The following is a 15,398-nucleotide window of genomic DNA, read 5'->3' on the forward strand; positions in this document are numbered from 1 at the left end:
TATCCTTAAGGATTGCTTATAAGAGAAGCAAGGTGGCCAGGCGCGGTGGCTCATGCCTGTAATCCCAGCACTTTGGGAGGCCAAGGTGGGCAGATCACAAGGTCAGGAGTTCGAGACCAGCCTGGCGAATATGGTGAAACCCCGTCTCTACTAAAAATACAGACATTAGCCAGGCTTGGTGGCGGGCGCCTGTAGTCCCAGCTACTCAGGAGGCTGAGGCAGAAGAATCGTTTGAACCCAGGAGGCGGAGGTTGCAGTGAGCCGAGATTGTGCCACTGCACTCCAGCCTGGGCAACAGAGCAAGACTATCACACACAAAAAATAAATAAATAAAAGGCAAGATATATGGTATCCTGGTTGGAATTGCTACAACTGGTTTTCCTTTTTGGCCTGCAAGAGCAAAGGAATTGTATTAAAGATCACATGAGCAGAACCACTATTTACAATGTGCATAGCCCCTTGACATAGGTCAGTTTGTTGTTTGAGACATGGAAATAGGCAAGACACCCTAAAACTACATTTTAGCAAAGTATCCATCTCCATAGCTGCACACTATGGGGCTGCCCATAATTGAACCGCCTGGGTACAAGAGTCTTGCCAGAAAACAAAGTGGGTGGCAGGCCTTGCTATGTTGGATGCACAAGACACTGAGGTCTGTTTCTTTTCTGTCTTTCTTGTTACTATTAATTTTTGGTCCCTCAGGCAAGACCTAAATTCCTAACCTAAATGTAGCTGGAGGCTTCAAAGGTGACAGTCCCCAAAAGGTCAGCCATCAAAAGGAGGTACTTCTATGACCGAATGGCCATGCAGTTTTTAGAACCTGGAAGTCGTTTCAGCCACTGGAAAGATGGGAGAATGTATCTGCGCATCCTCCTGAGTTTCCACCAGACAGCATGCTGTGCAGGGCTGCACACACTTGGTCTCCTCCGCACCATCATCTCAAAGAGCAGCTGCCGTAAATCATTCAGTTAATCACCCTTTGGCAAGGGAGAGCCGCGGCAGACTGGTGCTTCCAGTTCCCAGCACAGGCTCTTGCTGTTTCTAATGAGGCTTCATTAACAGGTATGAGAAGGCACTGCTGGCCCCCCAACTCTGCCAGGGCCTTGTTTAAATCAGGCTTCCTCTCACAACATCCCAGTACAATTACGCTTTGGCAGTGGTTCACTGACAGGTGGCAGGGGAGGCTGCTGCTTGTATTGGTGTCAAGGACAGAGCATTTGTTCTGGAGCAGACCAGAGCAGGGCTCCCAATGGACACCTCCTGAAACACAACCGAGCTCTATTTCCACACCAGGCAACTCCACTGGCCTCTGGCCTAGCTTCTGAAGGGCTGTGTGAACTCCCAATGAGATTGCTAGAGCATCCATGGCTTTCAGATTCAATATTCTTTTATATCAAGATCCTTAAATCTTACCCTCATGATCATCTGTAACACTTCTTAGCATGTACTGGTGCCCAGACATTTTGATGCACTTTGGGGATACCAATAAAAAGAAGGCCCAGTTTCTGCCCTCATGGGTTTACAGCCTTGGTGAGTGCAGGTGTGCTCACTGAAGGATCAACAATGCAAAGGATAAGAAAAGCAAAGCAGACAGAGCAGCACATTACAGTTTTCACAACCCCTTCATAGATTCATTTTGTCACCAAAGGTATAAAAATAGACATCTGAGTCTGACCTCACTTGGTTTTCAGCAAGTTGATTTAGCAAGAACCATCAAGCACCATGCCTGTCTCTGATTGTCTCCACACACCCCATAGATATTATTTTATAAACCCTTACATTGTCTTGCTTGTTTTGAGAAAAGGATGGGTTGTTTCTTTGGAGACAAATCTAGAATCTTATCTGGGATTGCCAGACTTAGGAAATAAAAATATAGAATGCCCAGTTTAATTTAAACTTCAGATAAAAAAAGGAAGAGGTTTTTAGTATAAGTATGTCCCACATGTTGCATGAGACATACTTATGCTAAAACATTATCTGGCAGCTGTAATAATATCAGACAGAAGCACTCCATACTTCATATTCCCCACATAGTTATCTGACATCAAGCAATTCATAAAGGTTTGCCTAGCACTTCCAGTTGGGACATCCCAATACACAAGAAGGGGAAAGGATGACCCAGACTGTGTCTACCCATTCTTGATTGGAAACTCAGTCCCCTGACACAAAAGCACCATCGTGTTTGAGAAATTAGTCTGCTAGTTTAGTGAAGAAATAAAGCAAACTGTTTTCTCAGCTGAAGTAACTGGTTTGATTGGATCATATTGACTGGTTATTTTGAACAGAAGGTTGAGCAGGAACAGGAATAGATCCCAGCATAGACATGTGGTGTTGCAGAGTCGACAGAATTTTCGCTATCATGCCCAAGAGGAAATATTCCATTTTCTCCTGCTCTGAGAGTGGAAGGTAATTTGCACCACAGGGAGTCCAGTATTCAGTGTAATTCTGGGATTGGACAAAAAAACATGTTGCATCTTAAAGAAAGGGCTTTGCAAAATGGATGAGCAAAAACTACTAAATTTCTTTGGACAAGTCATGCATACTTTGTTTTTGTTTTGTTTTTATCTGCAGCTAAAGTTCTTACTGACATCCTAGACAGGAAAAATGTATAAATGGGGTTCACAACTTTAAACTAAAAAGACAAAGGCAAACCTGACAAGATGATTAAGACAAGTTGTCACTAACTCCCTGGATGATAATTAATGATGTTGTGGTTGCTTTGAGAAGAAAACAAAAGGAGAGGGGACAGGAAATCAATAGACTAGTGGTAGGTTCAGCCCCTCATTGTTTAGTACCAGCAACCAAAAGAAAAGAAGCAAGAGAAACACGTAGGGTAATAAATTGTCCTGAGGAAGTGAAATAGTGGGTTTACACATTATTTTGGGAATTCAGTCTTAGCAGTTCACCAGAGCAACAATCATGCTGAGTAGTGGAAAGCTCCCTCCAAAACTAAATCCTTTTCCTCAATAAATATTTATGCAGTCCCTGTTATATGTCAATGCTATGTTAGAGGCCAAGAATATGAAGACGTATGAAATGTGAACCTGCCCTTAAATAATCTAGATTAGCACTGTCCAATAGAAACAGAATGCAAGCTACATATGTAATTTTAATTTTTCTAATAGCCATATCTTAAAAAGGGAAAAATAAACAGGTGAAATTAATTTTAATATATTTTAATTATCTTGTTATGTCCAAAATTCTATTATTTCATAATGTAATCAATATTTTTAAATTATTAATGAGAGTTTTATATTTTTGGTACTAAGTTTGAAATCTGGCTTATGTTTTACCCTAATAGCCCATCTCAATTCAGATACTAAATCTTCATCAGAAATACTTGAGCTATATTTAGAATTCATAAAATTTATAGTTGAAAAAGTAAATTGATGTACCCAAGCTGTTCCAAACATACTTAAAAGTTTTCCAATAACTGAATTTAAGATCACAAAATTTGTTTTCCTTTGATCTTCATATCCACATTGACATAAAGTGGTTCATCTTTTTCAGAAGAGTTCGTGTGACTTTGAAGCAAAAGCACATCAGTTTCAAAACCACACCTGTCGAAGTTAATTCATTAAGTCTTGCATCTCATTCAGTATTTATTAACATCATGTTCAAGGAGGTATTACATATATTGAGAATCAACTCTAAATGTATCAACATAAAAAATCCCATTTCAAATTTTTCTTATAAGTTTTACAGGACAAATATTTTACACAGCTTAAGATTTTAATTAAATTTTTAATTAATTAAAATTAAATAACACTTAAAATTCAGTTCTTCCGTCACACTAGTCATATTTCAAGAGCTCAATAGCCACATGTGGCCAGTGGCTACCACATTGGACAGCATAGATTAAAGTTGACTAGAGGTAGATGGGATCTACAATGGATTTGACCAGCTTGTGAAAACAATCGAGGTCATATTTGCACGATAATTTGTGAGAAGTCCTGCTTTCCCACCAATTTATCTCACCAAATACATCTGAAATTCCTGGCAGGTGAGCGTCCCACCTAGAAACAGAGTGGCTACATTCCAACAGTTTTATAGGCCTCCTAACTGGCCCACGTAATCCTTCTACTGCACTGCACTGCTTCTCATAACTAGCTCTTTTGGAGGGAGTTTCCTCTATCAGAGATCTTGAGCCTCCCCTGACACAGGCCTTTTGTTTTCTTTCATACCCCTCTCCTTTCCTTAATCTCCTAACCACATAAGCCCTGGGAGAAGTGAGCTGAATCAAAGAGGCTAGCATGGCCTAACAGCCAGCCCCCACCTGCTCAGTCAGACTACTCTGCCGGTCTCTTCTCTCCCTCATGGTGATTTTCTCTCCAAGGTCTCATAGCCTATCTCTCAATCTAGCTTCAGGACCCACCTCAAATTACATCAGTTCTTCTGACAGCTCTGAACCCTATCTCTGGGCTGAATTCTCATTCCTGTTTCAGCCCCATGCAAATCAAGGCAAGTGACCAGCCATCTGTTTCAACATCCCCAGACACTTTCTGAGCTTTTTTTAAACATCATACACAAATCAATCAATGTAATCCATCACATGTAATGTAATGTAATTACATTGTAATTGGATTACATCACAATGTAATCCAACAGAACCAATGACAAAAACCACATGATTATCTCAATAGATGCAGAAAAGGCCTTTGACAAAATTCAACACCCCTTCATGCTAAAAACTCTCAATAAACTAGGTATTGATGGAATGTATCTCAAAAAAATAAGAGCTATTTATGACAAACCCACAACCAATATCATACTGAATGGGCAAAAACTGGAAGCATTCCCTTTGAAAACCGGCACAAGACAAGGATGCCCTCTCTCACCACTCCTATTCAACATAGTGTTGGAAGTTCTGGCCAGGGCAATCAGATAAGAGGAAGAAATAAAGCGTATTCAATTAGGAAAAGAGGAAGTCAAATTGTCCCTGTTTGCAGGTGACATGATTGTATATTTAGAAAACCCCATCGTCTCAGCCCAAAATCTCCTTAAGCTGATAAGAAACTTCAGCAAAGTCTCAGGATACAAAATCAATGTGCAAAAATCACAAGCATTCCTATACACCAATAACAGAAACAGAGAGCCAAATCATGAGTGAACTCCCATTCACAATTGCTACAAAGAGAATAAAATACCTAGGAATCCAACTTTTAAGGGATGTGAAGGATCTCTTCAAGGAGAACTACAAACCACTGCTCAACGAAATAAAAGAGGACACAAACAAATGGAAGAACATTCCATGCTCATGGATAGGAAGAATCAATATCGTGAAAGTGGCCATACTGCCCAAGGTAATTTATAGATTCAATGCCATCCCCATCAAGCTACCAATGACTTTCTTCACAGAATTGCAAAAAGCTACTTTAAAGTTCATATGGAACCAAAAAAGAGCCTGCATTGCCAAGACAATCAAAAAGAGCAAAGCTGGAGGCATCACGCTACCTGACTTCAAACTATACTACAAGGCTACAGTAACCAAAACAGCATGGTACTGGTACCGAAACAGATATATAGACCAATGGAACACAACAAAGGCCCCAGAAATAACACCACACATCTACAACCATCTGATGTTTGACAAACCTGACAAAAACAAGAAATGGGGAAAGGATTCCCTGTTGAATAAATGGTGCTGGGAAAACTGGCTAGCCATATGCAGTAAGCTGAAACTGGATCCCTTCCTTACACCTTATACAAAAATTAATTCAAGATGGATTAAAGACTTACATGTTAGACCTAAAACCATAAAAACCCTAGAAGAAAACCTACACAATACCATTCAGGACATAGGCATGGGCAAGGACTTCATGACTAAAACACCAAAAGCAATGGCAACAAAAGCCAAAATTGACAAATGGGATCTAACTGAACTAAAGAGCTTCTGCATGGCAAAAGAAACTACCACCAGAGTGAACAGGCAACCTACAGAATGGGAGAAAAGTTTTGCAATCTACCCATCTGATAAAGGGCTAATATCCAGAATCTACAAAGGACTTAAACAAATTTACAAGAAAAAACAAACAACACCATCAAAAAGTGGGCAAAGGATATGAACAGACACTTCTCAAAAGAAGACATTTATGCAGCCAACAGACACATGAAAAAATGCTTGTCATCACTAGTCATCAGAGAAATGCAAATCAAAACCACAATGAGATACCATCTCACACCAGTTAGAATGGCGATCATTAAAAAGTCAGGAAACAACAGATGCTGGAGAGGATGTGGATAAATAGGAACGCTTTTACACTGTTGGGAGTGTAAATCAGTTCAACCATTGTGGAAGACAGTGTGGCAATTCCTCAAGGATCTAGAACTAGAACTACCATTTGATCCAGCGATCCCATTACTGGGTATATACCCAAAGGATTATAAATCATGCTACTGTAAAAACACATGCACACGTATGTTTATTGCGGCACTATTCACAATAGCAAAGACTTGGAACCAACCCAAATGTCCATCAATGATAGACTGGATAAAGAAAATGTGGCACATATGCCATGGAATACTATGCAGCCATAAAAAAGGATGAGTTCATGTCCTTTGCAGAGACATGGATGAAGCTGGAAACCATCATTCTCAGCAAACTATCACAAAGACAGAAAACCGAACACTTCATGTTCTCACTCATAGGTGGGAACTGAACAATGAGAACACTTGGACACAGGGTGGGGAACATCACACACCAGGTCCTGTTGGGGTGGGGGGCGCTGGGGGAGGGATAGCATCAGGAGAAATACCTAATGTAAATGACGAGTTGATGGGTGCGCAAACCAACATGGCACATGTATACCTATGTAACAAACCTGCACATTGTGCACATGTACCCTAGAACTTAAATAATTTTAAAAAATTGTTTTAATTGAGGTAAAATACACATACATAATTTACCATCTTTACCTTTTTTTTTCTTTTTTCTTTTTTCTTTTTTTTTTGAGACAGAGTCTCGCCCCGTCGCCCAGGCTGGAGTGCGGTGGCGCCATCTCGGCTCACTGCAAGCTCCGCCTCCCGGGTTCAAGCCATTCTCCTGCCTCAGCCTCCTGAGTAGCTGGGACTACAGGCGCCCTCCACCATGCCGGCTAATTTTTTGTATTTTTAATAGAGACGGGGTTTCACTGTGTTAGCCAGGATGGTCTCGATCTCCTGACCTCATGATCCGCCCGCCTTGGCCTCCCAAAGTGCTGGAATTACAAGCATGAGCCACCGCACCCGGCCCCATCTTTACCATTTTTAAGTGTACACTTCAGTGGTAATAAATACATTTGTATTCTCTTTTTTTCCCTTCATTCCCCTTCTCCTGTACCCTTCTTGGTCTCTGGTAACCACCAGTCTATTCTCTATCTTCATGAGACCCATGGTTTTAGCTCGCACATATGAGTGAGAACATGACATGTTTGTCTTTCTGTGCCTGGCTTATTTCACTTAACATAATTTCTTCCACTTCCATCCACGTTGTTGCAAATGACAGGATTTCATTCTTATTATGGCTGAATAATATTCCATTGCATATATACCACATTTTCTTTATCCATTCATCCACTGATGGGCACTTAAGTTGACTACATATTTTGGAAGTTTTTTTTTTTTTTTTTTTTTGAGACAGAGTGGCACTTTGTTTCCCAGGCTGGAGTGCAGTGGTATGATCTCAGCTCACTGGAACCTCTGCCTCCCAGGTTCAAGCAATTCTCCTGCCTCAGCCTCCCATGTAGCTGGGAGGCGTGTGCCACCATGCCCAGTTAATTTTTGTATTTTTAGTGGACCCGGGGTTTCACCATGCTGGCCAGGCTGGTCTCGAACTCCTGACCTCAAGTGATCCGCCTGCCTTGGCCTCCCAAAGTGCTGAGATTACAAGCATGTGCCACCAACCCAGCCTGACTACATATTTTGACTAATGTGAATGATACTGTAATAAACAGAGTGCATATATCTCTTCAATACACTGATTCCCTTCCGTTGGGGTATATATCTCTAGCAGTGGAATTGCTGGATCAAGTTTTAGTTTTTTGAAGAACTTTCATACTGTTCTCCATAATGGCTGTACTAATTTACATTCCCACAAGCAGTGTACCAAGGTTCCCCTGTGTCCACATCCTCTCCAGCATTTGTTATTGCCTGTCTTTTTGATACAAGCTTTTAACTGGGGTAAGGTGATATCTCATTGTGGTTTTGATTTGCATTTCCCTGATGATTAGTGATGTTGAGTATTTTTTCATATACCTGTTGGCTATTTGTATGTATACTTTTGAGAAATATCTATTCAGATCTTTTGCCTATTTTTAAATTGGATGATTTGTGTTCTGCTATTGAGTTGTTTGAGCTCCTTATATATTCCTGTTGTTAATCCCTTGTCAGATGGATGGTTTGCAAATATTTTCTCCCATTCTGTGGGCTCTCTCTTCACTTTGTTAATTGTTTCCTTTGCTGTGCTTTTTAGCTTCATGAAATCCCAATTGTCTATTTTTGCTTTGGTTGCCTGTGCTTTGGAAGTCTTACATAAAAATTATTTGCCCAGCTCAATGTCCTGGAACATTTCCCAGTGTTTTCTTCTAGTACTTTCATAGCTTTAGGTCTTTCATTTAAGTCTTTAAACCATCTGATTTTATTTTTGTTTATGGTAAGAGACAGTGGCCTAGTTTCATTCTTCTGCATATAATTTGCCAGTTTTCCCAGCACCATTTATTGAAGAGGCTGTCCTCACTCTATTGTATATTCTTAGTGCCTTTGTTAAAGATGAGTTGGTTGTAAATGAATTGATTTATATCTTGGTTCTCTATTCTGTTCTATTGATTTGTGTGTCTGCTTTTTTGCCAGTGCCATGCTGTTTTGATTACTATAGCTTTGTAGTGAATTTTGAAGTCAGGTAGTGTGATGCCTCCAGCTTTGTTCTTTTTGCTCACTATTGCCTTGGTTATTTGGGGTCTTTTGTGGTTTCATATATATTTTAGGCTTTTTTTCTATTTCTGTGAAGAATGTTATTGCTATTCTGATAGGGATTTCATTGAACCTGTAAATTGCTTTGGGTAGTATTGTTATTTTAACAATATTAATTCTTCCAATCCATGAGCATGGAATATCTTTCCATTTTTTTGTGTCCTCTTCTATTTTTTTCAGAGTTTTATAGTCTTCCTTATATAGATCTTTTACTTTGTTAGACTGATTTCTAGATATTTTATATTTTTGTACCTTGTTAATGGGATTGCTTTCTTGATTTCTGTTTCAGATTGTTTGCTGTTGGTGTATATAAATGCTACTGATTTTTGTGTGTTAATTTTGTATCCTGCAACTTTGCTGAATTTGTTTATCACTTCCAGTAGTTTTTTGGTGGGGCCTTTAGGTATTTCTAGGTATAAAATCAAGTCATCTATGAACAAGACCAATTTGATTTATTTATTTCCAGTTTGGATGCCCTTTAGTTTATGTTCTTGCCTAATTGCTCTGGCCAGGACTTCCAGTGTTATGTTGAATAACCATAGTAAAAGTGGGCATCCAGCCAGGCACAGTGGCTCACACCTTTAATACCAGCAGTTTGGGAGGCTAAGGCAGGAGGATCATTTGAGCACAGGAGTTTGAGACCAGCCTGGGCAACATAAGGAGACCCCATCTCTATAAAATAAAATTTAAAAAAATTAGCTGGATGTGGTGTATCACACCTGTGATCCCAGCTACTTGTGTGTCACAGGATCCTTGGGGCATTGCTTTTCTCCCTTCCAAGTATTAACCAGGCCTGACCCTGCTTAGCTTCCAAGACCAGACAAGATCAGGCCCCTTCAGGGTTGTACGCCCGTAGATGGGTTTTCACTTTTCTGGCCAGAAATCTCTGTGGTCAGTGGCATCTTTGCTCAAGCTTTGCTCAGGCCCGCTGGGCTCATTCCACCTACTCAGCCTGGCAGGCTGTGCTCAGCTCACGCAACTGGCCTGAATCCCATTCCAGCCAAGGGTGAGCCAGGCACGGAGTGGCAAGGGGTATGTGAGCAAGCAAGTGTGGGGTCTGGCCACTTCTCACAGCCAGGCACACTGGCTGCGGTGGGGTGGGCAACTCCAGGTGCTGGCACAGGTGCTGGCTCCCTGCGAGTCTGCAGCTGGACCAGGCATACTGCAAGCAGCTTCTACAGCTGGCAGCAGGAAACACTGTGGTGCCCAGAAGCTTGGAGATGCCAGGAACTGCAGAGCCCCAAACAGGGTGTCACAGCCCTGGTTCGGGGAGCTCTTAGGTCTGGGCTCCCCAAAGGACCACAGCTCTTCTCTCCTTCTCTCTTTTCTCCTCCTTATCACCTGCAATGTGGTGAGCAATGGGTGTGTTTCAGCCCTGTTTGTGTTACAGCTCTTTCAGCCCTGGTACCCCAAGTCCCACGTCCAGGAAGAATGAGGTATGTGGGCAAGTGGAGGGTGAGCAAGGCAAAATGGTGTTTTACTGAGCCACAGAACAGCTCAGAGGAGACCCACAGTGGGTAGCTCTTCTCTGAAGGCAGGTCATCCTGATGAGAGTCCAGCTCTCAACAGAGAGGAGACCCACAGTGGGTAACTCCTCTCCGCAGGCAGGTCATCTTGATGTCTGCCCAACTCTGGCTGAGTCCAGGGTTTTTATGGTCTTCAAAGGGGAGGAATGATCAGCAATGCATGCTGATTGGCCTATGGGCGGCCATGGGTGGGGAGAGGCTGGGCAGCAGAAGCAGGCATTTCCAAGCCTGTGAGGGCTTCCCTGGCCCCCAAGACTGCAGGAATGCCCGAGTCTGCAGCCGCAGCTGGGCAGCCTCACTTTGCTCCACAATCAGAGTGGGTGCCAGGAGCAAAGAGAGGCCAGGCAGCAGGAGCAGGCATTTCCAAGCCTATGGGGCCATGGGGGACTTCCTGGCCCCCGAGAGTGCAGGAATGCCTAGGTCTGCAGGGCAGCTAGGCAGTTGCAGCTGCACCTGGGAGGGTGGGGCTCCTGTCTCTCCAACCAGGAATGAGTCCTGGCTTCCTCCTGTTCCCAGCTTCCACCGGCTCCCGCCAGCTTCCACCAGCTCTTGCCAGCTTCCTGGAGTACACAGCCCTGGTGCGCCTCCCCTACTGCAGCCAGCGTCTTTGCAGCAGCTGCTCCAGATAAGCTGCCACTGCCATCACTTGGAAGGTTGAGGTGGGAGAGATTGCTTGAGCCCAGGAAGTGGGGACTGTAGTGAGCCATGATCATGCCATTACACTCCAGCCTGGGTGACAGATCGAGATCCTGTTTTTAAAAATATAAATAAGGCCAGACACGGTGGCTCACGCCTGTAATCCCAGCACTTTGGGAGGTCGAGACTGGTGGATCACAAGGTCAGGAGTTCGAGAACAGCCTGGCCAACATGGTAAAACCCCGTCTCTACTTAAAATCTAAAAATTAGCCAGGTGTAGTGGCAGGCGCCTGTCATCCCAGCTACACAGAAGGCTGAGGCAGGAGAATTGCTTGAACCCTGGAGGTGGAGGTTGCTGTGAGCCGAGACTGCACCACTGCACTCCAGCCTGGGGAACAGAGTGAGACTCTGTCTCAAAAATAATAATAATAAATAAATAAATAATAAATAAAAGTGAGCATCCTTCCTGATTTTTAAGAAACTCCCTGTCAGTAGTTGTTAGGTGGCTAATCTTCTCAGGTTACAAGACAGACCTCTAGGGGGCAGTGTTGTCCAAACGCCACAGGCCAGCCTGCTGGTCTCAGGGGGACCCATCTTGAGTACCCTATTATGTACTATGTTCATGGAACCTAAGGCATCATTGATTAAAAGAGATACCATTACTGGATGTGCCACTAAAAATGAAACTACTCCAGATAGAAGTCTATTAGACCCCAGATAAAGCTGAGACACTAAAGGCCTCTGTGGAGGGGGTCCATGAGAAATATACAGAAAAAAGAGAAAGAAAGGGACATGCATAGTAGGACAGCAAGAGAAGTTGCATGTTTCAATTTTGCCATGGATGGAGGAAGTAAAATCTGCCCATATAATTTGAATCAAAAGTTGGTTCTCATGCAGTTTTCTGGTACTACTTGTGCCATCAAAAAAACCTCAGAGAATTTAATGTACAAATGCACCTCAACTTATGATGATGTTATGTCCTGATAAACCATCATAAGGTGACTATATCATAAGTCAACTTTATCCAGTTGTAAGTTGAGAAGCACACTGAATGCATATTGTTTTCACACTATCACAAAGTTGGAAAATCATAAGCTGAAACATCGTAAGTTAGGGACCACCTGTAGTTTCACATTATTATGAGTTCCTTGGCAAGGGTAGAACCCAAAGCTTATATAATTTGATGCCCTCTTTTAAAAAAGAAATACAAAATATCTTACTCTTGCAAATTTTATAAAAACCTATGATGAGGCTGAGTGTGGTGGTTCACATCTGTGATCCCAGCACTTTTGGAGGCTGAGACAGGCAGATCACTTGAGGCCAGGAATTTGAGACCATCCTGGCCAACATGGCAAAACTGCATCTCTCTACTAAAAATACAAAGAAAATTAGCTGGGTGTGGTGGCACATGCCTCAGCTACTCTGGAGTCTGAAGCATGGGAATCACTTCAACTTGGGAGGCAGAGGTTGCAGTGAGCTGAGATAGCAACACTGCACTCCAACCTGGGCAACAGATTGAGACTGTCTCAGAAAAAAAATATGTAATTTGATCCCATGAAGCTGTGAGGTGGAACCCTTTCAGGACCTTGGAAGGGCCATGCAAATGAGGTGTCCTGAAGCTTTACTCTCATTGGTAACTCAGCCTGTGCCCCAAGTGACAGGCAGAAGCAAAGAAAAATCCTCTACAAATGAACACAATTTTAATCGAAACAACAGCAATCACAACATACCATCAACTATTATCATATCCTGACTTCAGAGATGTTAAAGTACACAACAGTATGCTTCTTAGGAGCAATGAAATATGGTATTTCAAAAAGAAAAAAGATAATGTAAATTTTGACCCTGACTTGGCTAAGACAATAACACATGACAACAACAATGATGATAGCCATCATTTATCAAGCTCCTACAGTGTGCCAGCCTTCTCACAAACTTTTTTTCTGCTCCTCACATGAGCTTAATGCCACCATCAAAGACTTGAAAGATACAAGGTAGTGATTCCTACCAAATCCACAATTAACTCACTTGTTTGATCAGTGTACAAATCAAGTAGGTCATAGAAAATGACCACAGATCATCACGGACTAATCCAGTGGTGAGGTGAATCACAACCAGAATTGCAGAGATGGTATTTTTATTGGAGCAAATCCACACAGCCCCTGGCACCTGGGCCACTATTGACCTGGCAAATGCTTTATCCTGCCCACCCCCACCTTAATCCTCTGCTGCCCTGTTGTGGCAGGGACAGCAGTATACTTTTACTGTCCTGCCTCCGGGCTATGTCGGCTTGCCTGCACTTGGTCAGAATGCAATCTGGAGGGACCCAGAAGCATTCTGGGTAGTAAAGTACCTGCAATGCCAGAAAATGGGAGATAAAGCCTGACAATATTCAGGAGTCTGCCACATGCGTGAAGCCTCTAGAGTCCAGTGGTCTGGGCTTTGTTGGGATAGACCTTCTAACATGAGATTCAGGTTGTACTTTACACCAGAAAGAGCCATGAAGAAAAAGATACGAAGCTTAATTTTCAGAAGTAACACAAACCAGATTTGAGTATCTGTTGCTGTGAACCACTAACTCAAGTAACCCTTAAGGGTACAAGGTTTTTGGCTTTTGTTTTTGAATTTTTATTTTAACATAATTTCAGGCTTACAGAGCAGTTGAAAGAATAGTTGAAGAATTGCCATATACCCTTCACTCAGATTTCACAAATATTAACATTTTCATAGGCAGACAGAAGCAAATTATTTTTAAGTTGAAGTAGTTAAGTTTCTTTTATACTTATTTAGTTCTAGGAATTTTGACTGATAGACATTGACTGGTGGGGGAGGTGGAGGTTGCTGGCTGACCAAGGTGATCTGTGGTGGTTGGTGGCATGTTGGTGGCTAAAGCAGGTGATGTGCAGTGTGGTAAGGATGTGTCATAGTGACCACCTGGATGGGCCAGCAGGGCCAGGGATAATGAAACGTTGCCATGGAGTTTCTTCCCCCAGATACAGTGTGGCCCAGGTGGATGCCACGGTGCCACCCTCTGGTGCTGAGGAGCCCACACTGTGCGGAGCCTGCCCTGCCTATGCACCGGTGCCGATGACCCAGCCAGGCCTGATTTAGCCCCACCAGGCAGGCAGCAATGGCCCCTCTCAAGCATGGAGCTCCCTCCCTGAGACAGGAAGCTATTGGAGAACTGGGCTTTGAAGCCATCAACTCACAGCTAACTGTAGAGAGCAAAGATACCCACATTATCCGCAGGATTGAGAACTACTCACGTAAGATAGCAGGAGACGACAAACACTGTTCTGACAGGAGGGCGGCCCACGTACTGAAGGCTCTCTCCCCATCCCAGACCTCAGGCCTCAGCCCCAGCAGTCTGAGCAAGAACCAAGGTGGCAAGGACAAGGGCCCCCCTCAGGGACAAGTGCAATTGCAAGACCCTCTTCCACTTGATTGTCATGCTCAGCGAGTCCTTTCAGGCCTGACTATGACCTCAGCACAGCCCGCAGCCATGGGTTCAGCCGGAAGCCCAGCCTCAGGTGGGTGGTGAATGCAGTCAACTGCAGTCTGTTCTCAGCTGCGTGGGGGGACATCAAGGTCCTAGAACACAGCTGTGGAACACAGTGGATGAGGAGATCCACCTGGCTTAATGAGACACCCACAGCTATAACCCAGACATGGACCCAGACGCCTTCAGAGAAGAAGATACCCGCTGGTCCTTCAACTACTTCTACAACAAAGGGCTCAAGCAAATTGTTTTCTTCAGCCACCGCTCCATTAGCAGCTCCACCTGCACACCCTCAGAGGCAGGCAACGAGATGGACCTGGAACTGGGGGAAGAGGAGGAAGAGAAAGGAAGCAGAGGTGGAGGCAGTGAGGGTGGGGCCGAAGAGACCAGACCAAGGAGGACAGGTTCCCAGTGATTTGTATGTGATGAGGAGTAGCACAGGCCCCAGCTTCATCCAGCTTCAACCAATGCCTGGACCTGCCCACCTGAGAGGCCCTGAGGCCTCCCCAGCTGCAGGCCAGACCCTGGTGCTGTCAGAGTCTCAGCGCTGCCCAAGGCCACACCTGCCTGGCCGTTTGGCTCCAGCCTGTTGGTGTCCACTCAACCCCATAGGCTTCTGCTGCCCACGCTGTGGCTGGACTAGACAGCACAGGACCTGCTGCAAAGAGTAACCACCTTGCCCAAACGAAATGCCACAGGCAGGGACAGCTAGACCACAGAGTTTATTTTTGTATTTCTGCTGGGCCTGCACACTCCAGCCCAAAGGGCTTATAGCCAGGGGCCCCAGAGGT

The 15,398-nt window shown here is 43.6% G+C and overlaps 1 pseudogene; it reads left to right on the forward strand.

Moving 5' to 3' along the window:
• The first annotated feature begins 14,161 nt into the window (after positions 1 to 14,161).
• LOC470929 (repressor of RNA polymerase III transcription MAF1 homolog) lies at positions 14,162 to 15,096 on the forward strand (annotated as a pseudogene).
• Positions 15,097 to 15,398: the final 302 nt, after the last annotated feature.

Source organism: Pan troglodytes, chromosome 2, assembly GCF_028858775.2.
Source record: "Pan troglodytes isolate AG18354 chromosome 2, NHGRI_mPanTro3-v2.0_pri, whole genome shotgun sequence".
NCBI classification, from domain to species: Eukaryota; Metazoa; Chordata; class Mammalia; order Primates; family Hominidae; genus Pan; species Pan troglodytes.